General features: G+C 43.3%; 1 long non-coding RNA gene across 1 annotated transcript in view; it reads left to right on the top strand.

Moving 5' to 3' along the window:
* Nucleotides 1–7,749, top strand: part of LOC106004794 — a 96,746-nt gene extending 88,997 nt beyond the window's left edge. The window contains exon 4 of the long non-coding RNA XR_006606451.1: nt 7,485–7,749. This is a non-coding gene — a long non-coding RNA (uncharacterized LOC106004794). The remainder of the gene's footprint in view (nt 1–7,484) is intronic.
* Nucleotides 7,750–27,707: the final 19,958 nt, after the last annotated feature.

Below are 27,707 nucleotides of genomic sequence, written 5' to 3'. Positions count from 1 at the left end.
TTTGGCTGTGGCCCCCAGAATCTTCTGTGAACAACTGCTAGGTATCCAATCAGGCAAGGTTAGTTTAGCCCCATTTTTTTTTTTTTTTAATTATTTGACAGAGCACAAGGAGGCAGAGTGGCAGGCAGAGGGAGAGGCAGGATCCCCGCTGAACAGGGAGCCTGATGGGGGCTCGATCCCAGGACCCTGGGATCATGACCTGAGCTGAAGGCAGCCACTCAACCAACTGAGCCACCCAGGTGCCCCTAGCCCCACTTCTTGACTCAACTTCTTTTTGAGCCCCTTTCTCTTGAGCCCTCTCAGCCATTGTGCAACTGGAATAAGAAGCAGCATTTTTAAAGGGCTATTCAACATCCTCCAGGTTTCAGGAAAAGTCCTACAGAAGTTTGCTATTTTCTCAGTAGGATTTCGGAGAGATCTCCTTTAGGTCAGTGCAGTGATAGCAGGGTAACCAAGCTTGTTTTCCAGGAGGGAAATTTTGGCCAGTCTGCACAGAATAACCCTCTGACACCTGCCTTTCGGATAGGCTGTGGCAACCTACCCAAGCTACTAATTTCCTTTCCCTACAAGGCAGGAGAAAGACAGCATTTAGGGATCTTCTTGATTTTACCTCTGTCACTTGCCATGTCCTGTTCACTCACCCTTCTGTCACCCTTCCATTTCAGTTGTGAGCTGTGCTTATGGGTTGAGTCCGTTCACCTGCTTCTCAGATCTCAGCATTGGCGGAGGTCAGGAATTTGATTTGTTGCATCTTCAAACCTAACCTTGACCTTTTACCTTGGACCCCAGGTATTCTCTGAGCCAAGTTTTATTTCCCGGTATTGCTGCTCAGCATGAGGAATGAGAATCACGGCAAAGCATGATACCAGGCGGCCCCCATTTTCCTTAAGTATTAGCTTTAGAAACATGGTCAGTGCACTGTGAGGAGCTTTGCCAGCTTGATCGACACATCTAAGGTTTTGCCATAAGTCTTGGACCTTGCCTCTAGACCTTTTATCCACAAAGTACAATAGGGGACCTGTGGCTAAATTTCCACCTTTCTATGTTTTATTGAAGCAAAAAACAGAAGGGTACATGCTCTGCTGGGATTGGAGAAACCTGATCTTATCTGCATCAGGGAGTTGGAAGTTCTTTACCCAAAGGTCAGAGAAGCAGTGATAAAAAGCATCTCATTCTGGCTCATGGTGAGGCTCATGCACTGTGACTGGGAAGGCAGCTAACCCCTGCGAAGGGTAAACAGACCTAGGCTGCTTCTGCTCTTTGGAGCCCCTGTAGCATCAGTTGGCTCGGTGGAAGAAATGATAGAAGGCCATATTGGCATGGGTTGGCAAGACCACTTTATCTCCTTCCTGATTTGGCCTGCTGTTTGTGAGTGTTACTTCTGAGTCACTTCTGCAAAAGATCTCTTTCTCTTTGGCAGTTTTCTTATTATCACCCCCCTCCCGTTTTTTCCCTCTGATTTCTTCTTCCTCTGAACTCTCAGAACTTACTGTCCATGTGGTTCATTTTCCATTGATTATTTCTCATCCTTTTCTGTTTCTGGGTTCTGCAATTTGAGAGCCTATCTCCTATCGCCCTTCACAAGAAAGGTTGGGGAGACAAGTGCTCCAGTCCTCCTCCCCTGCTCCTGCTCCATCTGCGTGTTTCTCTTCCCATTTCCTCTATCCTGCCACCTGCTCTCAAGAGTGGCAGAGCTGGTACTTGGAGGGTTCACCAGCGGGGAGGGTGTCGGTCGTCAGTGAGCACGGCCACCCCGTGCTTTCCGAGTCAGCCCAGGCTGTGGTACGTACTCTGGTATTTCTTGCTCTTGTGTGACAAGTGCAGCCTGGCAAGCTATTTTCTCCTACTTCGTGTGTTGGTGTTCCTCAGGCTTCTCTCTATGGAGGCCTGAGCATCTTCTGTTTGGTGCAGGAGGGGGTGGAGTTATTTATACTCGTCGTGTGCGTATGCGTGGATGCGTACGTGCGTGCGTGCGTGCGTGCGTATGTGGGTGGAGACAAGACGGATGCGCAGTCTGTGTCCTCGGAGCCAGCTGTGACCTGAGAACCCTGCCCTGGGTCTTCAGCTTATTCTTTCTGCTACCCGCCAGACTCCACAAAGAAATCTTAGTACAGTGCATTTTCCATAGTGCTTTCCCATTGTGCATGCTTGAAGGAGTGAGCAAAAGAAGGACGTAATGAAGAAGCAAAAGAAAGGATCTTTAGAGCGACCTCTTAAAAAGACATTTGGATGTTTGACAGTCATGGAAGAAGACACATTCCCCGGGGCCGGGAGTGGGTAGCCTGAGGCAAAGTTGTCAAGTAGTTAGCCAGCTTGTCGGGGCCTTCTTCCTAGCTCGGTCATCTAGTTTGCTAATCTTGTCTTCAGGCTGTTCTGGTTCTTCATGTTTTTAATTCTACTAGCTTTCAGTTCGTTAGTTAACCCCCAGACACATTCCTGGTCCACTGTTAGGGGGAAATAGTTTCAATGTTTGAACACTAAGGGGTTTGGAGGCATGGACCTAAGGTCCATAGGAAATGCTTTTCAGAGCACTGTGGGGAAGGGGAGCTGGAGGATCCCTTTGGGGTTGTTGGTCTGTGGGAAGTAGGAGAGGGAGGAAGGCAATGGTCCTACAATTTAGTTCTTTTCTGTTTATTGTAGATGAGAGGCTGCTAGGGTCTGTTCTAGGGCCAATAAAGCGAATGTACACTTAACATGGAGGAAGGCTCATATGAACAAGAGTGTCAGCCATCCCTGTGAAGGGAAATCAGGTCACGGGGTGGGGTGGGGGTAGCTGCCTGCGTGGTATGGTCTAGAAGGTAGGAAAAGTCTTGTTGAAAAATCGTCTCTTTGCTGACCTACTGTGGTGCTGGAAATGCTCAACCCTGTGGATTTAGGTATATTTTGCAAAGCCCTTGCCAAATAATAATTGGGTTAATGAAGAGGTAATGTACTGTACACGGAAATACCTTAACGGGGGGCGGGGGGGGGTGGTAATGTATAAACTCATGAACATGTAGGAAACATGGGCACAGGGTACTTAGTAAAGCATGGTTACTATGGCTGAGCTAGGGAATGGAACAGAGGTCTAGTCTGTTTTGAGAGACTAGTGTGTTGCCACGCAGGCATGTGTGAAGATTCTGGGGGTGAAGAAGGGATTTGAGGTTTTGGGGTATTTGGGTTTTGGGTATTTGGGTTTTTGGGTATTTGGTATTAGGAGAGGGTAAAATCATAAAGGGAGAGAGACTATTTAGACAGAAAATGAGGCACTAAAGATAATCTTTTTTTGTTTTGTTTTGTTAATTTAAAGATTTTATTTATTTGAAAGATAGAGAGAGGGTGTCTGTGTGTACATGAACCTTGGAGGGAGGTAGTTGGGGGGCAGAAGCAGAGGGAGAAGTAGACTCCCTGTGGAGCCTGGAGCCCAGTGTGGGAGCTCGACTCAGGGCTTGATCCCAACACCCCGAGATTATGACCTGAGCAGAAGTCCGAGGTTTAACCAACTGAGCCACCCAGGTGCCCCCGATAATCTTTCCTAATTCACAATTTCCCCAACTTTAATTTTTTCTGTTGCTATTTTTATTTGTATTTAAGTATTTGGGGAGTTGATCAATAGCTCACCATGAAGGAGAAACTTTAACTAACTGCTTGTTAGAATGCATTAGATTGTCAGAATGGTTAGCTCAGGCTTACAAAATACATCTATTCAGAATAGTGAACTCTGTGGGCTTATTGTCCATATTATCCAGATGAATGAGAAAACTGATAGATATCCTTAAAATCAGTCCATAATACCTAATGGAAAAGAAAAGGGGCCTTTCTACAGTAGCCTAGGTTTTAGCCCGTCACACACTTGCCCTGCAAGAGGGAGGGAGAGATTTATGTATCTTGTAAATTGCAGAATTAGGACGATATCCATGATCTCTTCTTAACATTTACTAAGATAAACAGGAATATCTGACCATCAGAGTGTTGAATTAGAGAAATAAGCATATTCCTTCTTTCTAATTAATCTGGCTAGTCCCTACAGCAACTTTAACAAGCTATGATAGGCAGAGAGATGAAACATTCCAATTATTTTTCTATAATGCTATAATCCTTTTACAAGTGCTTCCCTCTGATGTATAATCACCTAAATCAGACACTAAAGAAGAAATAGCAGCTTTGATTTGACAAACCTATCCTTCTCACTGAAGGGGGGTGAAAAACAACCTACCAAAAACCTTGATTCTCTCAACAGTTGTGAAGTATTCCCTTCGGAGGGAAGTTTTTCTGCTGCTGAGTGCTGAGTACTCCTGGGCTTGATTTGTTTCCTGCAGGGGCCACCACTGATTCAGGGGTAGCATTTGGATTCAACCACTGTTTTCTTTCTGATGAGCATGAACACAGCATGAAGTGAGCAGGCGTGGACCTGGGAGGAGCAGCAGCAAAGGTTAGGGAGAAAAGCATGAGTGGAAAGAGTCAGAGGGGCAGGAAAGAGGGAAGGGCACACAGAGGAGGAGGGCGCATGGCAAGCAACCAAACTCCATCAAGCCAGTTCACAGAGAGAGACCGGGCCAGTCCAGGAGGGGACACCAGCTGGAGATGGAAACAGAAATCTGGGCTTTGGGTTTTGTGGGATTTGAGAGCTGATTTTGAGCCTGGGTCTCCTCTTTTCTCGCTGTGTGATTTGAACTGCCACAATTACTGTTGTAAGATTTTTAATTTTTTAAATTTTTATTTATTTATTTGAGAGAGAACGAATGAGAGCATTGTTAGGTCCCCCAATAATGGGCCTGTGATTAAAGGAGCGAAACTGATAAAAAGCGAAGGTCAAGCAAAGCTTTATTTCCCGCCAAGCATCAAGAATCAAACCGAACGTTCGGGCTGCACCTCTTACAAGAGAGGGCGACCTTTCTCTGTTTCACAGACTATTTTTTAAGCACAAAGGCCATGCGGTTGGGCCTGTCCACACAGAGGTGGCCAATGAAATTGTAACATAGAGAAAGCTGCACAGTGATGCTAGGTGACCAACTGAATTACAATTTACCCTATAGTAGGCATTTGACCTAGCCTATCACCTTGGTTAGAATTGGCATCCAAAAGGCTCCCAAAGGGTGGGGCCCATACTCCTTGGTAGCTAGGGAGAGAGTATGCAACCCCGCACTGCACTGATCGGATGTTTTCACCTGGCCTGACCCATCCTTGTATCTGGGCTTTGTTACCTGGGGCTGGTTTCCAGGACTTGTTTTTAAGTAAGTCCCCTGGGGGAAGGGGAGCAGGGACAGTTTTAGGGTTAAACAACAAGGTTATTGTTTAATCTGGATGGAAGCCTCTGGCTAAATAGATCCTTACAGCAAAAGCAGTGGGAGGGGCAAAGGGAGAGGGAGAAGCAGACTTCCCACTGAGCAGGGAGCCAGGTGTAGGCTCCATCCCAGGACCCTGGGATCAGGACCTGAGCCAAAGGCAGACACTTGACTTAACAAGATTTTTTTTTTTTTTTTTTTGAAAAGTGAAAGAACCTTGTGGATTGAGTCACCATGCAAATATGAGTCATTCTTAGATATTTCATAGAGATGCCACTAGATACATATAGAGTTATATTGAGAAGCAGCAGGAGAGACAAAGCTTATACTCATTTAGGAAAACTTCAGAGTGTATATTATATGTGACAAGTTTATCGAAGAGTTGCCACTCCTTGGGGGTAGAAACAGGAAACAGTTTTTGTTGTTGTTGTTTGTTTGTTTCCTAAGCAAGTGCTACCAGCTCTGCACTCTCCAACCTTTCTGCTAGGTAGCAAGATTCCTTATGGCCTCAGTCCCATTTCCTCATTTCTCAGACGCTTTCTGTTCACAAACCTGTCTCATGTCAATTGTGTGAGACTCCATTGTGATTATTTTAAAACTTCATTCTCCAGCATAATCAAAGCCATTGTTTCCCCAGAATTTGGAGTTGGACCAGGGGTATGAAGGAAAGAGGAGGCTGAGGTCCCTCCTTCCATAGTGTTGTGACTCCCTTTCCTGTGCTCATCCTCACCTTTCATCAAGGTCTACCCTGGGGGCTAGTCGGAGTATTTCCCATGAGAGGGCCACACCCAGACTGATCCTCAGGCATCCGTGGTCCCTTCTGGCTGATCCTTACCTGGAGGCTCTCCAAGAGTCCTCTGCTCAGAAGTCCTGTTTGCTTTGTGGCTGATTTCAGCAAGCACTTTGAGGACATTGCTGCCCCTGAAAGTGGTATTTCTGAACTTAGAAGTAGAAAATGTTTCTTTGCTTGTTTTCTTAGTTGTATCGTGAGTTGTTGAAACTAGGAAAATTGAAGAGAAACCAATTTCTCTGGAGTTTAATTTGTATATTGGTATGTAATTGTATGATGTGTAATATTAATGTACATATTAAACTCTAACAGGATCTATCCATGTATCCATCTGTCATTATTTATCTATCATCCATCTAGTCTTCCATTTTTATCTAAAGCCCAACATAGAAAATCTTGAAACCCTTTCTTGCATATAATTATTTTCCTATTTCTTTGTTTTGAAAGGTGGTAAATACTCCTTCCCATTTTATAGAAAAAAAAAATCACTTTCATGATGTTAGAGCTTCTCTTGTAAGTTAAAACTTCTTCCAGAGTTATTGATATATAATTGACATCTAACATTGTATAAGTTGAAAGGGTACAATGTAATAATTTGATATAAGTATGTATTGTGAAATGGCTACCACAGCAAGGTGAGTTAACCCATCCATCACCTTTGCATTGGTGGGGGTAGATTTTCCTGGTATCTTGAACTTAAATGTTTTCTAAACCTTGGACCAGCTAATGAAATTATCCTTTTCTGCCTCTTTTAGAAGCTTTGCGATAGGGAAGCTGAAGGGACCCCATGAAATACTGCTTTTTTGATGCTTCTTTTCTTTTTTCTTTCTTTCTTTTTTTTTTTTTTAAGATTTTATTTATTTATTTGACAGAGAGAGATCACAAGTAGGCAGAGAGGCAGGCAGAGAGAGGGTGGGGGAAGCAGTCTCCCTGCGGAGCAAAGATTCTCAATGCAGAGCTCGGTGCTAAGACCCTGAGATCATGACCTGAGCCAAGGGCAAGGCTTAACCCACTGAGCCACCCAGGTGCCCCTCTTTTTTCTTTTTCTTTCTTTCTTTTCTTTTTTTTTTTTTTTCCAAAATTTTATTTATTTATTTGAGAGAGAGAGAAAGCAAGAGACAGCAGGAGCAGAAGGGGAGGGGAAGAGGGAGAGGGAGAAGCGTACTTCCTGCTGAGAAGGGAGCCTGATGTGGGACTTGATCTGGGATCACGACCTGAGCCAAAGGCAGTCGCTTGACTGACTGAGCCACCCAAGTGCCCTGCTGCTCCTTTGCTTGCTAGGACCTCCCAGCCTATACACGGCTTTTAGTACCCATAATGTATGTCCTCCTTGGAAAGGTCAAAGAGCTAATGATTTCTTTGGAGTCTTCCAGAACAGTAGATAACATCTAAGGACTGACCACACAATGTCGTCACGTATGTTTTCCAAGACCAAGGACTCCAGACGCCATGAGACCCAAGAGCCCTGGCTCCGGGACATAAGGGACTTTGGGAGGACTCAAGGAGGACCTGAACACTCATCTGTGTTGGACCAGTTCCTGGATGCCTGAGAAGACATGTACACCAGACCACCGTCCTCAGGAAGAACCCCTGACCCCAAGCAAAACTGGAATTCTTCCTTCCTTTCTGAGTCACCCAGACACTGTCTGTACCTGCATTCTCCATCTACCCTCAATAAACTCTACTCTCACTTCATCCTGGCTCACACGTGATTTCTATCCTGCGCTTTGCCAAAGACTCTGTTGGCTGGTTCTGTGGGCCTCCCTGTGGGTCCTCAGACCCGTCCTGCCTGCATCAGCTTGGCCTTGTGAAATGCAAGCTCTGAAGCACTTTCTGTCCATAAGATTATCTCTGATGTTAGGCTCAGCCAAGAGCTTTCCAAAAAATCGAAAAAAATTGATTTGCTTTCCCAAGTCCTCACCAAGGCTCCCATTGTTGTGGACTCTTTCCTGCTATCTCTCAGCAATGTCTATTTTTTTTTTTTTTTTTTTAGCTCAGAATGCCAAAGGCTCCCATTTAGGTGTGTGGCCAAATGTGCCCGACAGCTGCCTTCCCTAAATTGGGCTACAGCAGCTGAAAATCTGCCCAGAGAAGAACCGGGCAGATTTTTGGCTTTAGGGAAATCCTGGAGCAGTTCACAACTTTGCTTCCCCACATGTCTGCAACAGAAGGTGCATGGAATAATGATCAAGTGTTGCTTCCTAGGTGATTTTGTACTGTCTGCACGATGATCTGAGAGAGAGAGGCTTTCACGGTTTCCAAAAACGCACATTGTTCTTAGTTTCTTGTAAAGAACATCTTTCTGAGGCAAAGCAATCTCCCCAGAGGTTGAGGAACTATTTGGAACCATGGCCCCTGGGCTTGGTTCCAAATAGAACTGCAGGGCCCTGCAGCAGGTATAGCTTTATCATCGCTAGAAGCTCTAAATCTTGTCCAAGTGGGGAATCTCACCTTCCGCCCTAGGGCCAGGCCTCCAGATGTGTTTTTAAATCCCCCTGATGTTAATGATTTGCCGCCAAGGTTACAAACTTCTGGGGATATTGGAATGTTCCATCTCTTTCTGCCTCTTAAGAAGGTAAAATGGTGTTTAATTCTTTCTTATTAAAGAAGGTAGATACACAGTTCTGAAAATAGCACATCCCTGCTAATGGCATCAAGATCCGTCTCTTTTCTTAAAAGGTAATGATATTTTCTTAGGCTGGGATTTGGCATCAGGGATGGTTTTCAGCTGCCTCTTCCCTTTGATCATTATAATTGAGTAATTATTATAAACATTCAAATGTTCTATTTATGCTAATGCATTGGTTATAAGGGATGACACAATATTCAGATTATGCCGGTTGCATTAAGAATGGAAAAAAGGCCGCATTGAGATAATTTCCTTTCATTATTTTTGTAATTATTTCTTCCTCATTAATGCACCTTGAAATCTTCATATTCAAAGCTAGTGTTTATTGAACAAAACTGCCCTTACTTAGGCTACATCATTGTTCATAAATCCCGTAAGACTGGGAAACATGTGAGTATTCACCCTCCCTATGTTTCTCAGTTGAGACTGATTTCCTTTCCTCATCAAAGAGAACCAAACTAAAGAAGTCAGAAGATGATTTCTGTCTGACAAGGAGGTGTGGAGCACGAGGCAGTCTACGGCTGGTATTGTGCCTCTGTTCTACAAGTTGAGCAATTCAGGCTCCATCCAGCATGTTCATCCACTTTTTGTGCCTTGTACTGTTAATGTCAATTGATGGCCCAAGATGGCTGCATTGGTTTCGACTCTTGGGCTGACCTTCCAGTCTACAAAGTGGAGGAAGGGCTGGGGCATGGTAGGCCGATCAACTGGCCTTTAAGAAAGTTCCTTGGAGGTGCAACACATCAGTGTTGTTTACCTCCCCTCAGCCAGATTTTAGGCAGCTGGCCCCATTTAACAGCAAAGAAACCCGAGAAGCAGTCCACCCCCCAACTTTTTTCTCCCTGGGCTGTCATGGACTGAGATCAAAACAAAACAAAACAAAACAAAAGCCAACAAACAAAACAAGGGGCACCCAGGTAGCTCAGTCGGTTAAATGTCTGCCTTCGGCTCAGGTCATGATCTCAGGGTCCTGGGATCAAGGCCCACATCGGGCTCTCTGCTCAGTGGGGAGCCTGCTTTTCCCTCTCCCTCTGCCTTTCCCTCTGCTTGTGCTCTCTCTCTCTGGGTCAAATAAGTAAATAAAATCTTTAAAAAACAAAAATGAAAAACAAAACAAACAAAAAACTCACAAAAACCCCAGGATTCTATCACAATGGACGAGGGGAGAGAGCCTATTGGTAGTCAGCCAGCACTCTCAGCCTCATTGTCCTCCAGCCTTTGAATGAGCTAGAGGGACGAGGTTGAAGCTTCTTTGAAAAGTAATCTAAATGAGGCCAGTGGAGGGGCATTCATATTCTGCCCCAACAGCGGGCCTGATGGGCAGTTTCTCTTGGCTCTCTGGGGAAAGACATTTCTTCCTCTCAGCCTGCATTTATTATGGAACCCATTCATGCTCTTTAAAATGTTAAAGCTTTGAATAAAATGCAAATGTTCTCTGTGAATATTAATGGATTAACTGGCGAGATGTAGTACAAAGAGCACAGATGTTGGAATCAGACAGAACCGCATTTAATTCTCGGTCTGTCACTTAATCAATGAGTGAACTTGGGACTCCATATGAATATCCTGGCCTCAGTTTTCTCAGGTATAATATAAGTGTAATAATACTTCATATGTTTTACATATGTATGAAGTAAAGTATATAATGTCTGAAAAGGGCAAAGTTTGGTGATTAAAAATGACCCCTCCTTTGACTTTCCTTATTATCCATGAACATAACAGCTCCAATCAGATTCTTACACTACAACAGCACGAGCCTTGGAGCAGATGGAAGTGATGATGGGTAAGTTTTTTTTTTTTTTTTTTAAAGATTTTATTTGTTTATTTGACAGACAGAGATCATAAGTAGGCAGAGAGACAGGCAGAGACAGAGAGAGAGGAGGAAGCAGGCTCGCCGCTGAGCGGAGAGCCCGATGCGGGACTCGATCCCAGGACCCTGGGATCATGACCTGAGCTGAAGGCAGAGGCTTTAACCTACTGAGCCACCCAGGTGCCCCGATGGTTAAGTTTTGATAAAATTATTCTGAAAGCGCTACATGAGTTGTTGATGATGAAGGCTAGTTAGAAGGCAGTCAGGCAGGGACAAGGGGCCCCTACTCTAAGAGGAAACCACCCTTAAAAGGGTTCTATACCACACTGAAAGGAGCCCTCCACCCTTTTGCACGTGACAGATGACAAAAACCTGTCGGATGACAGGCACAGGGAGGGTTAATCAGATTAAAACAGCTGCCAACAAAGCCCATAAAAACCCCTAGACTTAGAAACTCTGGTGGCAACCCTCTCAGGTCGAAATGACCAGGAACCAGTGACCAGGCACCAACGGAGAAAAAAAAAAAAAAAAAACCAGGCATGGAATGACCGGGCCCCAGCAGAGGGAAAAAATCCTGTAACAATATGGTACCAAGTCCTGATCAACACTAGCCAAGATTAGAACTCCCAACGGCACCCGAGAGAGTATTTATTTTGGCCTGTTGCTGTGATGGTCTAATTCAGTCATTTTAGCATGGGAGCATTTTGACATAATCTGAAACACAAACCACTCAACTTTCACCCTTCACACATTGTCAGTGGGTGGGGGAAAGCAACCTCCCCCTGGAGTGAACTTCCAGAGGTGTTTGAACAATGGGGTATGTGTCAAGAGTGAAGGTGAGACTCCAGGATGGAGTAAGGACCAGGGGCAGCTCTTGCACACTTTTTTTTTTTTACACATTTCTTTTCTTTTCTTCTTCTTCTTCTTTTTTTTTTTTTTAAAGATTTTATTTATTTATTTGACAGACAGAGATCACAAGTAGGCAGAGAGGCAGGCAGAGAGAGAGGAGGAAGCAGGTTCCCCGCGGAGCAGAGAGCCCAATGTGAGGCTCGATCCCAGGACCCTGGGATCATGACCGGAGCCGAAGGCCGACTTTTTATCTTGGATACTGAAACACCAAAAATATCCTGCTTCCAGTGCAGTCTCAGTGCTGAATAAGCATAACATATATCCTGCTTTGGAAGAAGACAGTCATTTAGGAGATGCACAATCTTTCAGAGCTTCAGGAAATCATCTGGGAAATAATTTTTCTGAGACCCTTCAGAGGGATGGAGAGTCGTCAGCAGGCTGCACGCCCACGGTGTGCCCTGGTAGTGTTCCTGTGCTTTGAGTTTGGGCATCGGCACAGGCTGGAGTTGGCCATGGGTGGTTTGGTTTTACTGCTCCCCCCCTTACCCCCCGGTTTCCTGTGACCATCTCTATGCTGGATGTGAGCACAGTGAAGCATAAAGCACCAACGATGACTTTCAGTGCTGCGGAAATCCTTTCCTTGATGAACTAGGAGCCTCTGTGGCCAAGATAAATGCCCAAGAAGGGGAAATCTAGCCAGCACCCTGAAAGAAAAAGCCTGATCTAGGTCATAAGAGGCATGCAGAGAAATTCTGCTCCGACCTCAGGATTTTGTGTCATATCATGTTTCTGTTTAAAAGCCTTCTGTCTGGCAGTGCCTCAACATTGAAGAGGAAAGAGAATCAGATAAATGTGGCTGTGTATCTTGTCTTTGTTATAACACAAAGGTGACCGCTTTGTGGTCCCTAAATAGGGACTTGAGGAGTAAAGTAAGGTAGCCATCCTATGAAGAGATATGGTATATTTTTCAAATTACCAATACTTGACACTACACTTTCGGAGTTAGAGCTGAGAAAGTAGTGAAGAGAGGATTTTGAGAAAGAAGTTGAACTGTCAGCTTTTACCTATGTGTGTTACGAACGGTTCTTGGATCAGATACATCAGTGCCCGTGTCGTGGATCGTAATTGTGAGGCGTAAATAAAACATTATGGTAGCAAAAAGTCATGTGACTTTTATGTGGAGAAATAAAAATGACCTAGTGTCTACTATAAATTGGGGTGCGGGCATCATATGAGGCAAATGGTAGGCCAAGAAATAAAATATGGGTAATATATGGCCACAATTTTCTAAGTTTTAAATCTCTGCATATGGAAGTTGATCTTAAGTGAAGCTGTGGATTGAATCTTGAACCCTTAAATTAACTATATGAATTTGTTGAATTTAAAAATGAACTCAAAATATATACTTTCCTCCCAACAGAAATAAAACCTGTTTTTCTTTTTTTTTTCTTTCAACCAACCAGGGAACCAGTTTGAATTGGATCGAGACTTAAATATATTCAAAGTCTGAAGACATAAACAAAACTATACCCTGGGCCAAATAAAAAACCCATTTGGTCACCTTGTAAGAGGGTCAAACCATCAAAGTATTCTTTTTTTTTTTTTTAAAGATTTTATTTATTTATTTGTCAGAGAGAGAGAGAGAGAGAGAGCGAGCACAGGCAGACAGAGTGGAAGGCAGAGTGGAAGGCAGAGGCAGAGGGAGAAGCAGGCCCCCCGCGGAGCAAGGAGCCCGATGCGGGACTCAATCCCAGGACGCTGGGATCATGACCTGAGCCGAAGGCAGCTGCTTAACCAACTGAGCCACCCAGGCGCCCCCCATCAAAGTAATCTTATGAACAGGTATCATTGGACAGTAGGACAGGAAGAAGCAAACTGCCCTACCCACTCCCTTCTTTTAAATCTTTTTAAAAATTATAATTATACATACTTTTAAAAAAAACTCATTCGCCCCTAGTATACCTTTCAGCATTTAGATTTTTCATTCTGTTGTCACATGGCACATTTTGCATGATAAATATTTGATTAATATATGACCGATTTCTCATTTCTCTAATATTTGATTTCATCTTGGGCTTTCTTGCTGGTTCTAATTGAAAATTTCACCGAGTAAATACGTTGGATTCCCAAGTGTAGATTCATCAGTTCACAGAGGGCACAGCTCGCTTGTGGCTTGAGAAGCTGTGTTTACTCATTGACACGCGGAGGCTCTAGACAGGTGTTCTTGCAGAGTGAGGATGCCGAGAGATAGAGGGAGAGATCTGGAAGCTGACAATGCGCCTCTCTTTATAAATGTTCGCATGTGTTGAAGAAATTGGCAAATTTAGTTTTGTTCTTTTTTTTTTTTTAGCATGACCGATGTTCCGTTTGGTTTAGATAGCCATCTACTGTCTGATTAATCACCAAGGTGACTTGCAGTGAAAAACAGTCACTGAGAAATTGCTGGGACTGGGAGAAGGATAATAGGATAGAGAGACCCTTGCATGTCTTCGAAACCACTTTCCAAGCAGTCAAGCCTTGTTAGAGCCTGCCCCGGTTTTACACTGGGTGAACACTTCTGAGTACCTTCTCTCTTTCCCCAGGCTAACATTCCCACATTTATTTACCGGCTACTCGGTGCTCACATTGGTGCGCCTCAGGGCTTGGTACTTGGTGCTACATTATTTTTGTTTTATCTTCCCCTCAAATGTATTGAACTGAATCAAAAAATACTGCTGTTAGGACACAGGCACACACAGAAAAGTCAGGAGCAGGTCTGGCACCTGGAGACAGGAACTGGGTTTGCTCCTCCTGGGGCTGGGTATGCCCACATGAGCAAGGTCCCACTTCTCCTGAAGGGGGTGGGGGCCAAAATGACGTACCCCTGAGATGAAGACAATGAACATTTTTTTTTTTAAAGATTTTATTTCTTTATTTGAGAGAGGAAAAGAGAGAGAGCATGAGTAGGAGGCCGATGAGGGGCAGAGAGACACGGCAAGCAGACTACCTGCTGAGCAGGGACCCGGATATGGGACTTAATCCCAGGACCCTGGGATCATGACCTGAGCCCCAGGCAGATGCTTAATCAACGGAACCACCACCGGGCCCCAAGACTATGAACATTTTTAAAAAACTCCTGGATGAAAGAGGCCTAATAAATCTTCCAACAATTTTGTTTCTATTGTTTTCACTTTCATTTTGCTTTGTGTTTGGTGTGTAAATCCCTAACATGTGTGGCTATTTTGATCAAATACGAAAGCCACCCTCTTGGACAAAGGATAAAGCCACGCTTGCTCTTCAATTTTCCTCCTGGTTATGGCCCTTGGAATCAGAATGCTGGGCTGATATGACCATGGGCTTAACCCCTAACTCTCACGATCTGTGTTAGAAAGAAATCTATATTTTGTTATCTTCGTGTTTCCCTGGAAAGAGATGTCTACTTTCTCCCTGCAGGATGGAGTGGTATTGGGGGCATGGTCTGCCTCTCCCTGAAGTGTCTTTACTCAGGCCTCTGCCCAGGAAGAAGAATGACTTCTTTCATTGCTGAGATTAGTGAAAAGTTAATTTCTGTTGGACCTCATCACCTAGGCAACGAGGCTAATGCATTGAAAAGACAATGTTTGCTTGTCACTCCTGCTCTTGGAGTCTCCATTTTAATGATTAGGTTGTTGGGGATCCTGAGTGGCTGGGTGGGTTAAGCCTCTGCCTTTGGCTCAGGTCGTGATCCCACAGTTGTGGGATCGAGTCCCACATCAGGCTTCCTGCCTAATTAATTGTGTTCTCTATCTCTGTCAAATTAAAAAAAAAAAAAGAAAAAAAATCTTAAAAATGATTAGGTTTGTGAATGGGCTTTACTTTGGACTTTCTGAGGTGGACGCTTTGATCCCCATCTTGTCATTAGTCTTTGTATTTGGGTCTTTACCCTACTATAAGGAAGGTGGTAATTGGTCTTCTCAGTGTGCTCATTGCCCAGGCACTGGCCCATGGCTGCCTAGGGCTCCCCACTGTTGAGACCTTCCCAAGACTGACCTGCCATGGCTCCTCAACCATGCCGATTATCAGAATCATTCGGGATTCTGAATGCACCCTGGGGAGCATGAACACTTGACATGTTAAGAATACATATTCTTTGTACTCACTCCAGAGCTAAGCAAGCAACCCTTCGTGGAGTGCGGTGCAGGATTCCCTATTTTGAGCACGTCCTACAGGTAACTGTGGTGATCAGCCACGTTTGAGAAGCATCCCCTGAGACTTTCCCCAACATCCCTCTCTACAATTAAAAACTTGACCTTGTCATATTCTTTCAGGTTGCTATTTCGGAACTGCTCGATGATTCCTGTTGGTAGGGACGATTGGTTTACTATATGACTGTTCCAAAAGAGGGTATCTGCCTGTGTCAACAAAGACCTTCTGGGGACAATGCTAGAACTGAGAGAAGTGCCATTCCAGGCTCTGTGTGGGCCTGAGACAGTGTCCAAAGGTAGCGGAGGACAGAGCCCTCCCAGCACCATGCCCATCACACCTCGCAGGCCACGGTCCTCTTGCAGAAGTCACGGGCCTTCGGCGTGTATTTCAGGGTGACAGGCTTTTCTGTCCCTGCTGCTGGACTCAGAATGAGAGAGTAGATAAAATGTAAATTCAAGCACATTTGGGAATGAGCAGTTCGTTCTTTTGACTAGATTGGCATGGAGGAGGAGATGCAGGTGACAGGCCAGGAGCTGGTGACATTCATAAATTATCAGATCCTAAAATTCACATTCTAACAGGATTATTTTAAAGAAGCTTAGCTCTCTTCGGGCGCATAATGTCTTATTCTTTCATCTTAAGCATTCGTGTTTGATAAGAACGATCCCTCATGTAAATTCATTTATTGTAATTCAATCCTTCCTAAATTCCCTTGATATGGAGCTACAGAATGTTACTTTTCTTTTTCCTCTTGAGAAAGGTGCTAAAAATGCAATACTGCCTTATGGTATATGAATTCATCCAAAGTCCTTGCAACAAATTCTCTTGCCTTTTAGAAACTCTGCCCGCTGTAACTTGGTTTTCATCGGCCGAACAAATTATTGTCCACTTTTGAGATTTTATACACACAAATATAAATTTTATACATATATATTGTATACACACACATGTTATATATATATATTATATACATATGAATTGGATTCATCCAAAGTTCTCCAATTGATCATGTTACCCCCCACCCCACCTTCTCCTTTCCTGAGCAGTCTACCTTTTACCACTTTGATGCTTTTCAGCCATTTTGTTCCTCCCCGTGGGATGACTGCCCCTTTAGGGTGACCATCCTTCTCAGCCCCACCCCGCTTCCATCCAGAATTACGGCACTGACAGGGCTGCCAAGAGATGACTGACGTGAGGCGTGGTTCCTGAGCTTCCTGATGTTGACCTTAAAGTCAGGGAGGGGTGTTGTTGATCTTTCCCTGGAAATCCTAAGCTAAAATTAGCGATGATACACCAGTTACACTGTTGTCAGTGTTTAGTTCCTAGATTGAGAATTAGTAAGTGTCTGCCAGGCATTCTGAGAGGCGAAGAGAGAGGGGTTCCGGGTGCTTTGCCTCGTGCAGATGAAGAAGCAGAGGGACTTCATCGGCATGCCAAGTAGATCTTGCTGTTCTGCTGCTCGATCGATGCGACTCCGTGTTCTACTTTGTAGATGGTTTATGCCTGGCAAATGGAGCTGCTCAGCCTTGGAGCTAGTGATGCTGTATCTTACCAGTGACATGTCTGTAGGAGATAGGCCTATTGAATTAGTAGTTGTTACGGGACAGTGAGTGACGAATTCAGCTTCAAGAAGCGAGCAGAGCAGGAGGCCTTGTGTTTGCTCAGACCTCTGCCATCTGATTTAGCATCAAAGGAGAAATGCTTTGGTGTTCCAAATCCTAACCTTAGACATTCATTTGAGATCATATACTCTACTTCTTGGAAATCTGTGTTAACATGTCAGGTGTTTATGTTCCCTAGGGTGTCTAGTTATTATTGGCCCTCTAAAACGTATCTTGGTCACTCACCAGGTGCGAACAGCATCCTAAGGGCTGGGCCAAAGGCCAGGAGTATGTCAGAGTAGGAAGCCATGCTCACTTGCTCCCAGGAAAGGCCCCTTGGTCCTTTAGCTTGGTTGGCAGTAAGCTATATTAGGCGGTGAGAGTAATTGCCTGGGATCCAGCCGGATGAGCAGATGTTTAAAAGGGACTCCTGAGAAGTCTAGGGTCTGTGTAGGACTATTCCTGTTTACAAGTCACTCTCTTGGTTCTTGAGAGCGCCGGGCTCTCCTCTAATGCACCCCAGGAGGGGAGTCCTGGGGGAAGGCCCCCCACCCTGCTGTTTAGATTCATGTTTCTCCTGATGCAGCTTTACTCAGGGACTTTTCATAAACCTTTGGATGTCACAGTAAATTGTTGTCTGCCCACCCTTACTTAGGAATATGATTTAAATTTTAAAATATTTATATCTATACCTTTTTTTGCATTGAGTATAAATACCTTTGGTGCTGCTCCTTATATCATAATCATTTTTAAGTAAAGGGAAAGATTAGCCAAAGAGATTGATTTCTAGGTTGGAAAGCTTACTGGTTTCTAAGGAAACTTAAACAACTACTTAAACAGAGCCAGGAGGTATTATTTTAGTGATTAATACGCTCCTTTACCTTCTACTTCTTATTTGTGGAAAGGGATGTGATCCTTGCTCTTAGGCATGTGGAACAATGCATGGGGGAATTTTCTATTTATTCTGTACCCCAGATCCTACATCAGAAGTCCTTGGGTCAGTGTATGCCTAGCCATTCCACTTAATGTTTTGTAGTTGCATCCTTAAAATCTCTATAAAAACAATCAAGGTTTTTATCTTTCTTTTATAAGTCTCACTGTAAACAGGAACAATGGGTCTTTTCTAGAGAAGGAAACAGAACACTGATATACAGATGTGTGTGTGTGTGTGTGTGTGTGTGTGTGCTATGCTATAAAAAAGGCAAATGAGATGGAAAGCAGCAACACAGGGGCTACAAATAGAGTCAGTTTTGATCTACACCTGAGAATGGTAAAGGCTCTAAAGACTGAGAATGTTTATATCCATAGTACATCATAAGTAACTCATAAAGGGGCTCCTCCCCAGGAGAAGTCAATTTTACTAAAATTAAATCTCCATAGTCTGTCTGCACCTTGAATTTATGAAACACAGCCATGTAGACCCTCACAAATAAAATCACAACAAATTCTCCAAAGCAGAAATTGTAAGCTTAGAATCATTAATATTCTACTGTATGTTAACTAATTGGGACTTAAGTAAAAAATTACAAATAAATAAATAAATAAAATGAATTAACATTTGAAATAAGAGAGCTTTTCAACTCACCTAAGGAAAAAAAAATATGAAATAAAAGCTTGTGAACATCATATGATTTAAAGGTAAATTAAAGTGGAATTTATGAATTGCTTAATACCAAAGTAGGATAAGAACTTTATATATAAAGGGCGCTTGGATGACTCAGTTGGTTAAGCATCTGCCTTCAGCTCCAGTCATGATCTCAGGGTCCTGGGATCAAGCCCTGCAGCAGGCTCCCTGCTCAGTGGGAAGCCTGCTTCTCCCTTTCCCACTCCCCCTGCTTGTGTTTCCTCTCTCACTGTGTCTCTTTCTGTCAAATAAATAAATAAAATCCTTTTTAAAAAAAGAACTTTATACGTTAAAAACCTATGGAATCAAGCCAATTGATTACTCAAAGAAAAACTGATAGTTTTTAACTCAGTTTTTAGAAAACAAAGATTGAAAATCACTGAGCGAAGATTCCAACTCAAGAAACTAAAACAGAAAAACAAAGTAAATCAAAAGAATGTGGAGGGACATATTAATATAGACGTATGTTGAAAGAAATCAGTATAGACAAATGCAGACATTCCCAAAATGGAAAGTAAAATGCAGAAGATATTTAGACAAAGTAGAATTTTTTTTGTGGAAATAGTGAATGGAGTTGTCAGAATTTTGTGTACTTGATCAAGCCAAAAAGCAATAAATGAATGACAAAAAGATTAAGAACATAAAAGGACTTATCTGAAGGTAAAGAAGACATTAAAAATATAGGAGGGCAGGATTTACTTTGGAATGAGAGCACATGAAACTACACAGTCACGTTTCTTAGCAACACAAGCAAAGTCACGGAAGGTTATTAAAAAAAAAAAAAGTTTAATGTCTCTGTGAATAATCCTACAGACATACAACAAATGAAGACATTGTTTACTCCAGAAAATCTACTAAAACTTTATAAGAACGGTAAGAGTCTGTGGCATCTGAACCAGGGCCCTCTCCCTCATCACCCATACCCAGCTCAGCCTGATGAAAGTTCTGTCCTGCCTGGGGGTAGCCAAGAAGATGGGGCATCCTCTCCCCTCAACTCTCAATAAAAGCTTCCCTTGTCCAACTGAAAATGGCAAATAATGACTATTTTTCATCCCTTCCAACTCCAAGTTAAAGAGGTCAAGTTCCTGCTGAGTGTGGCCTAGAGGTCAGGGGCACCCTTTCTCCCTCTAGCCCCTAAGTACAGGGAAAGAGGCTGTACCTCAGGAGTAACGAAATGACACCAGATGGTAACTCAAACCCAGAGGAACAAACCCAAAGATTGAGAAAAGCTAAATTAAAAGGTATCTGACAAACTCTATAAATATATAATTACTCTTTCTTTTCTGTCTCAAATAGATATGAAATTGTATAAAGTAGGAATTATAACAACATGTTGATGGGTTTGTAAGGTACGCAGAAACAATACGCATAGCAATCATAGCACAAAAAGGATAAAAGGGGAATAGAGTTATATAGGAGTTGCATTTCTGTATCTCACTGGAATTCAGTTAGTGTAAAGCTGAAGTAGATTTGGTAAGTTAAAATGTCCGTGATGAACCCTGGAGCAATCATCAAGAAAATGACTTGAAAAAAATCATTCAAGGAATTAAAACAGTCCACCAGAACATATTCACTTGAGAAAGGACACAGTGAAGGAGAAATGGGAACAAAAAGAGAACCCAAGACACATAGAAAGCAAAAAGTAAAAAGGCAGATATAAATCCAGTTATATCAATAATAACAATAAATATGGAGGAATTAAGCAATATGCGGAGATTGCCGGCTTCTGGATAAATAAACATGATCCAAACATACGCTCTCTACAAAGAAAACACTTCAGATCCGAAGATATAAATAGATTTAAAGCAAAAGGATGGAAACGACTATATCCTGCTAGCAACAACCATAAGTAAACCAGAGTGCCTATATTAATATCAGACAAAATAGAGTTTAAAATAAAAAGAATGCTACTAGAGATAAAGAGGAGCATCTTGTAATGATAAAAGTTTCAATCCATCAGGAAGTTATAATGATCATAAACATAGATGCCTCTAACAAAATATGTGAAGCAACAGCCGATTGAATTGAGCGAAGAAATAGAGAATTTATCAATAGTAGTCAGAGATTTCAATACTTGACTTCAGTAATGAATAGAAAATGAGGCAGAAATAGAAAGCCTGGCAACACTATAGACAAAGTAGACCCAACAGACAGCTCTAGAACATTCCATCCATCCATATTTTATGCTTCTATCTCATGTCCATGTGGAACATTGTCTAGGACAGACCCAACTGCTACACCATAAAAGAAGGGTCAAAATATTTAAAAGCACTGTGATCGTACAAAGTGTGTTTTCTGATCACAATGGATTGAAGTTGGAAATCAATAACAGAAAAAAACCTGGAAAATTCACAAACGTGTGGGAATAAACAATGGGTCTATGAGGAATGGCAAGCTGAATGAGAGAACACATTTGAAATGAATGAAAATGAATACACAACACACCAAAACTTACGGGCTATAGCTAAATAAAATGGTGCTTAGAGGGAAATGTATAGGGGCGTGCATCTATATCAGAAAAGAAGAAAGATCTAAAATCAATAACTTGAACTTCCTTCTTAAGAAAGTATACAAAGAAGAGAAAATGAAACCCATGGAAGCAGGCGAAAGAACAAGGATGATCACAACAGAAATAAATAAATGAAATGGAGAATAGAAAAGTAATGGAGAATATTAGCTTCACCACAAGTAGGCTTTTCAAAAAGAACAATAAAAAAATACAAATCTTTAGCTAGGCTGACCTAGAATAAAGCGAGAGCAATCAAATTACTAAAATAAAAAGTGAAAGAGGAAGCATTACTACCAAACTTACTGAAGTATTGAGAATGACAGGGGAGGGCTGTGGACAGCCGTCTGCCAATGACTCGATGACTCAGACGTAATGGACAAGCTCCTAGAGAGGAAGACACTATCTAAACTCGCCACTAAGAAATAGAGTCTGGATCTAGAAAGAGGTTGCAGTAGTGGGCGCCTGGGTGGGCTCAGTGGGTTGAGCCTCTGTCTTCGGCTCAGATCATGATCTCAGGGTCCTGGGATCAAGTCCTGCATCAGGCTCTCTGCTCAGCAGGGAGCCTGCTTCTCTACCCCCCCCCCCGCCTGCCTCTCTGCCTACTTGTGATCTCTCTTTCTGTCAAATAAATAAATAAAATCTTAAAAAAAAAAAAAAAAAGAGGTTGCAGTAGTAATAAAAACTTTCCCACAGAGAAAAACCTGGGACCGGATGACTTCACTAGTAAAATCTACCACACATTTAAAGAAGAATTAATACCAGCTCTTCATAAACTCCACCAAAAAGTAGAAGAGGAGGAACATTTTGTGACTCATTCTATGAGGCTGAAATTACCCTGATATCAAAACCACATGAAAACCCTAAAAGAAAAGAAAACTACAGGATAACATATCTTATGAATATAAGCACAAAAATCCTCAACAAAGTACTGACAACGGAGATTATGTGCCGTGACCAAGTTGTCTAGAATATGGTCCCTGCTGCAGAAACAAGACTGTTGACCAAGAGTTTTAGATCTAGTAAAACTATTGTTCACAACAGAATCAGAAATGGAGATTTTGATACTAAAAAAAACTTAGAGAATTCATCAAGGGCAGACCAAAAACACTAACGGAAATCTCTTCAGGCTGAAATCCCAGGTCAATCATTATTGACGATGCTAGTTGCCCAGTGACAGACCCTCTCTCACCTTCTATCCCCTCATGGACAAAGAACAGTCCAGCACACATGCCAACATGGACCATAACCCACATAAAGCTTCTGGCCAAATGCTTGACACATGGTAGATGGCCAGTACCAAGAGGCGGTGTCTTGTGTTTGTTTCTCCTTCCCTCATGCCTTGTGTTAGGGAGGGAGTTTTTCTCCAAGTTCTAGCCTTTTCTCTCCTTCCTGAAGGGCAGGAAACCTTTCCAGCCCTTGGGCATGTGATGTTTAATTTATTTCTGACAGAGCACGAGGAGATCTTCTGAGGACTGTGCTCTAGGCATTGCCACTGGGGTCCTTCTTTGTCCTTTGCATGAGACAGTCCTCTCTGCAAGCAGCTGGTGTCAGCCAGAGGCCAGGAAGCTGCAGCTGCTGTAGCTGGTCTCCTGCTGCTCCCCACTCAGTCACAGTGGCCTCAAGACCCTGGGGAGCGTGGCGGGGCTGGCAGTTGTAGTGCAATGGGGTCAGCCCTTGTCTGTGTCTCTCCCTGTCCTTCAGCCCCGCCTGCCCCCGTGCCTGTTGTCCTGCACCGCTGCAGCTCCATGGATCAGCGTTGGTCACCCTGAATCAGAAGACACCTGCCCACAGTGGGGGCTTTTTAGGTCCCTGGGAATTTTGCCTCTGTGATTCTGAAGAAAGATGGGTCTATTTGGACATTGCCTTTTATTTATTTTTATTTTTTTTTAAAAGATTTTATTTATTTATTTATGTATTTGACAGAGAGATCACAAGTAGGCAGAGAGGCAGGCAGAGAGAGAGGGGAAGCAGACTTTCTTCTGAGCAGGGAGCCCAATGCGGGGCTTGATCCCAGGACCTTGAGATCATGACCTGAGCTGAAGGCAGAGGCTTAACCCACTGAGCCACCCAGGCACCCCTGGACATTGCCTTTTAAAACTCATCTCTATCCCTACCCTGCTGCTTCTTTCATGGTAACATTTTCATAAATATTTAATATCTGAGGGGTTCACACAGGGCCGTGAGTTATCTGATCTCATTCTGTCTGGAGCTGAGGTTGTGCAAGAGTTCCAGGGTGCTCTGGCCTCGCTGACAACAGTGCAAGTAGGACCCACAGAAACGGAAAGGACTCCTGCTGATTAACCGACAGCCACACCAAGCCCCATTAGAAAACAGGTTTGTATGTGGCATCTGTCTGGAGATGAGGGAATGGGTTTGGTGTTTCCTTTCTGGGCCAATGTCCTTCAAATTAACCTAAGCAAAATAAGAGAAGGGCCCCGCTCTGGAAAATCTTGTGATGTAACACATTGTTTAGTTGTTTTCTTGCTTCTAGCAGAAGAGTGAGAGATTCAAGGTCAGGAGCTTCCCTTCCCCTGTGTCTGCAGATGTGTCTTCAGATCCGCCTCAAAACAAAGCAAAACCTTTGTGGTTTTTTTGCTGGACTGCGAGAAGTTTCGAATGAAAGCAGTGGTTTGCTTTGCTAAAAGCGAAGTTGAAAACCTTCCCGTTTTAGTGACTGCTGCGGGTGACAGGGGGGCTTTCCCGCTTTATCGGAGCTTTGCCTGGTGAGACTGACAGTGAGAACTCTCAGAGCCCTCACTTCTCCGCGTTCAGGCCTCAGAAGAGAGCCAGGGCTGGGGTAAGCTGGGCTAGCAGAGAGAAGGCTCCAGTAGCTGCTTTGCCATCCAGTGCCCAAGGCGACCATCAATATTTTATCACTGAGCTCAGACACAGCCTTAGATTCTTCCAGAAGGGCTGCTCCAGGCAGGCAGTATCTGCTAAAGGGAAATGGCAGTTGAGATGAAGTCCGTTTGCCAGCTTCGCTGGACGGAGCTGCGGATGTCCTCTAAATCTCCCTTTTTCACGAACTTCTTACTACCCGCTCACATTTCTGAGATTAACTCCTTCTGCCTAAATAAATAGGGACCTCTTCAAATCGGACCGTAGTCAGCAGATGCTTTTCCATAACATGCATTTAGCTTGAAGTGTTACTATTGATTTAATTAACACTTGTTCAATGACTCTGCTTTGCACGGGTGGGATTCCGTAGGAGCCTGGTCTCGGAGTAGAGACAGAGTTGATTGCCTTTCTTGCAGGAGTTACCTGCCCTCAAAAAAGTCCACACTTGCCCATCTTTAGGAGAGACTGCTTCTTTGCCTGCAAAATCCCTTCTTTCCCCCTATCTATACCCCGCACATTCTATAGGACCTAGAACATTCGGGCCTTACCCTCCTTTCTTGATTTCCCTCACTACCCCAGTGCTTGTGGCTCTCAGTCCTTCCTCTGAAGGGAGCCTGGAGGACTATGCTTAGTCGACTTCTCTGGGGGAAAAAACTGTAGCTTTGCATCCTTCTATCTCTGGGAGTGCTGGGGGTTGAACTTGGTATGTAGTGGGCTTCCGGTAAATGTCCGCAAAGTGACTGGACAGATAAGTCCAGTCACTTGATGAGATTTACAGCTTATCAAGTTTTCTTTGACATACATTATTTTCCTGTTCGATCCTCAAAATGTCCCTGTTAGGCAATTATTTTTATTTTTTAAAGATTTTATTTATTTATTTGTCAGAGAGAGAGAGAGAGAGAGAGAGAGTGTGTGTGTGAGTGCATGAGCACAAGCAAGGGGAGCAGCAGGCAGAGGGAGAAGCAGGCTCCCCGCTGAGCAAGGAGCCTGATGCAGGACTTGTTCCCAGGACCCTGTGATCATGACCCGAGCCGAAGGCAGCTGCTTAACCGACTGAGTCACCCAGGCACCCCATCCGTAAGGCAGTTATTATTGCAGAAGAAAACTCTGAAGCTCAGAGAGATTAGGCCCCTGTTTTGGAGATGCACAGCTGACTAAGATTGCAGAACTGGGACTCCAACTTTCCAACGCTAACCTATCATTCCTCCTCCCACGTTCCCGATGTCAGTGCTTCTTGCTTACAAGCCATGAAGCCATTATATGTCATTCATGGTATAGTCTGGACTCATTGTCTGTACATCTAGATGATAAACTCCTCAAGGGTAAGGTAAATTTCTGACTTTTATTCTCTCTGCCCTTCTTCTCTCATTATTGGAATAGGTTGGCAATTCTAGAAGCATGTAGTCCGTATTGTCTGATCCCTGGATGTCACAAATCACTGTAAGATTAATTTTTTTAGACTTGGTTTGCCAAAAAACCTGATTTGTCTAATGAGGTCATTAAAAAGAAGCATGAAATATATTCAAAAGAGTCTGGAATTTTATGCTGTGATTGCAGTTTCTGCACTGCCTGAGCACATATAAAAAACCATTAAAGAAGCTGGTGTGCTTATCAAATCTTACAAAAAAATTTTCCTTTCATCATTGTAATAGAAAAGACTTCAGTATAACACTTGCCTGCCAAGAATCACAGATGATCTAGTGGGACAGAGTCTAATAATAAATTCTGGCACTTAGAGATAGGTCCTGATTCTATGAAGGTCTCTTGCCCCCTTTTCTGAATAAGAATTTTCCCGGCAAAGAAATAATGGTCAGGTAACCTAGCAAGTCCCCTTGAACTCATCCCCATTATGCAAATATATAAATATATATTCTAAAGCAAAATTAATGCTACCTTCTGGGTTACACAATTCCCCTGATATCTGATGTTACCAGTTAGCTATCTTTTGGTCATGATTTGGCCTAATTTTGCTCTGTAAATATATGATCTGAAATCATGTTTCTGTTCAGCAAGAGCTGAGGGCAAAACCTTCCAATGTGAAGGGCTCCTGGGTGGCTCAATTGGTTAAGCTTCTGCCTTCAGCTCAGGTCATGATTCCAGGGTCCTGGGATAGAGTCTCAAGTCGGGCTCCCTGCTCAGCGGGGAACCCGCTTCTCCCTCTACTCTGGCCCCTTACTTGTGTGCTTTCTCTCTAACTCTCTCCCTCAAATAAGTAAATAAATTCTTTAAAAAAAAAAAAAACAAAACCCACCCAGTGGTTAGTTACTATAAAATCTTATGTTCAGCCAAAATATTACTACTTGTAACTTTAAAATCTTGATTATATTCTCTTGTTGGAGAAAATGAAAGAAACTCTTTCAAATCTATAACAAATCAATGAATCACTGAACATTAACGCAGTTCAGGGAGGCTTTCATGGTTGCCTATGATGTAGAAGCCATCAGGTTTGGGACAGAAGTACAAGGGTGAGGGACATTCATTATATCTCAAGTAGCTTAGAATTGGGTATAGAGTTAAGATAAGTAAGTTTCTAAGGTAAATTCTTCAAGAGATATTTAACTACAGGGCAACGGAAAGAGGAGAGAGAGATTACAGCTGGCTTACACAATTAGGATAGGCTTCATGAAGATAGAATTCAGACAGTGTTTTAAACGTGAAATTGGATTTTGAATGACAAGGGAACACCATGAGTGAAGTTATGATTTCGGAAGCAGTGAAAAATACAGTTTACCCAGTCTCAGCATGCACAGAGAAGTAGTGGGAAATAATTAGAAATGTAGATGGGCTCACTGGGCATGTGATCAACGAGGAGTCTGAGTATCTTTGTGTCAACTGTGAGATGTCCTGTTGGAAGATTTTTAACGAAGGTACTGCCAGGTGGTGGAAGTCTGGGTGAGATCATAAAAGCCAATTAAATGGTAGAGTTGGAGGTTTATGGGTGACTAAATTTGGGATATGATTGTATGGATTTCAAATACTGAAAGACAGTGTTCATGTCTGGCCAACAGTCAACTTTTGATCCTAGGTGGGTACTCCCTGTTGGCTCCTCGTGTTTACCCTCTACCCCTTCCCACCTGCTTAACCCCACAGAAACTGACATATATGGCCTGATGTTTGTAGGTTTGCTTGCTCTGTGATTTCCTGCATGGCCAGTGGAAGGCATGGGGTGGAGCAAGGGACAAGTGGTCATGGCATTTATTCCCTGGGATCCCTCCATGCCATGGCATGGCACACAGGTTAGCAATGACCAGGGTCCTTTCATTACAGGACTGGTAACCCCTTCTTCCCACCCCACTGCTTCAGTTTGAGAGGCGTAGCCTTGGAGGGGGGAGAGGTTGCCTCCTTTGTTGGTTTCTCTACCTCTTTAGATTGTCCTCAGCCCTCTGTTCTGAGTGTGCCCCATATTTCCTGAGGGCACCTCTGTTCGTTGTGTATTTTGGTTTTAATAGTGACCAAGCTGGGGCAGTTTCCCAGCTTTCCTCAAAATGACAAGCCGGAATTACCCATAGGACTTCAAAAGTCGTCTAATCATTGCAGCAGAGAGTGGGACCTCACTCCCGTTAGCCTTTAAGCCAGGTTTCTATTAAGGCACAATTAATGTTTTCTTAGAGAGGAATTGTTTGCAACTA

The sequence above is a fragment of the Mustela putorius genome, unplaced genomic scaffold (assembly GCF_011764305.1).
Source record: "Mustela putorius furo isolate JIRA1106 unplaced genomic scaffold, ASM1176430v1.1 tig00000281_pilon_pilon_pilon, whole genome shotgun sequence".
Classification (NCBI taxonomy): domain Eukaryota; kingdom Metazoa; phylum Chordata; class Mammalia; order Carnivora; family Mustelidae; genus Mustela; species Mustela putorius.
The sequence above is the reverse complement of the archived record's forward strand: the minus strand, read 5'-3'. Positions and strand labels throughout refer to the sequence as shown.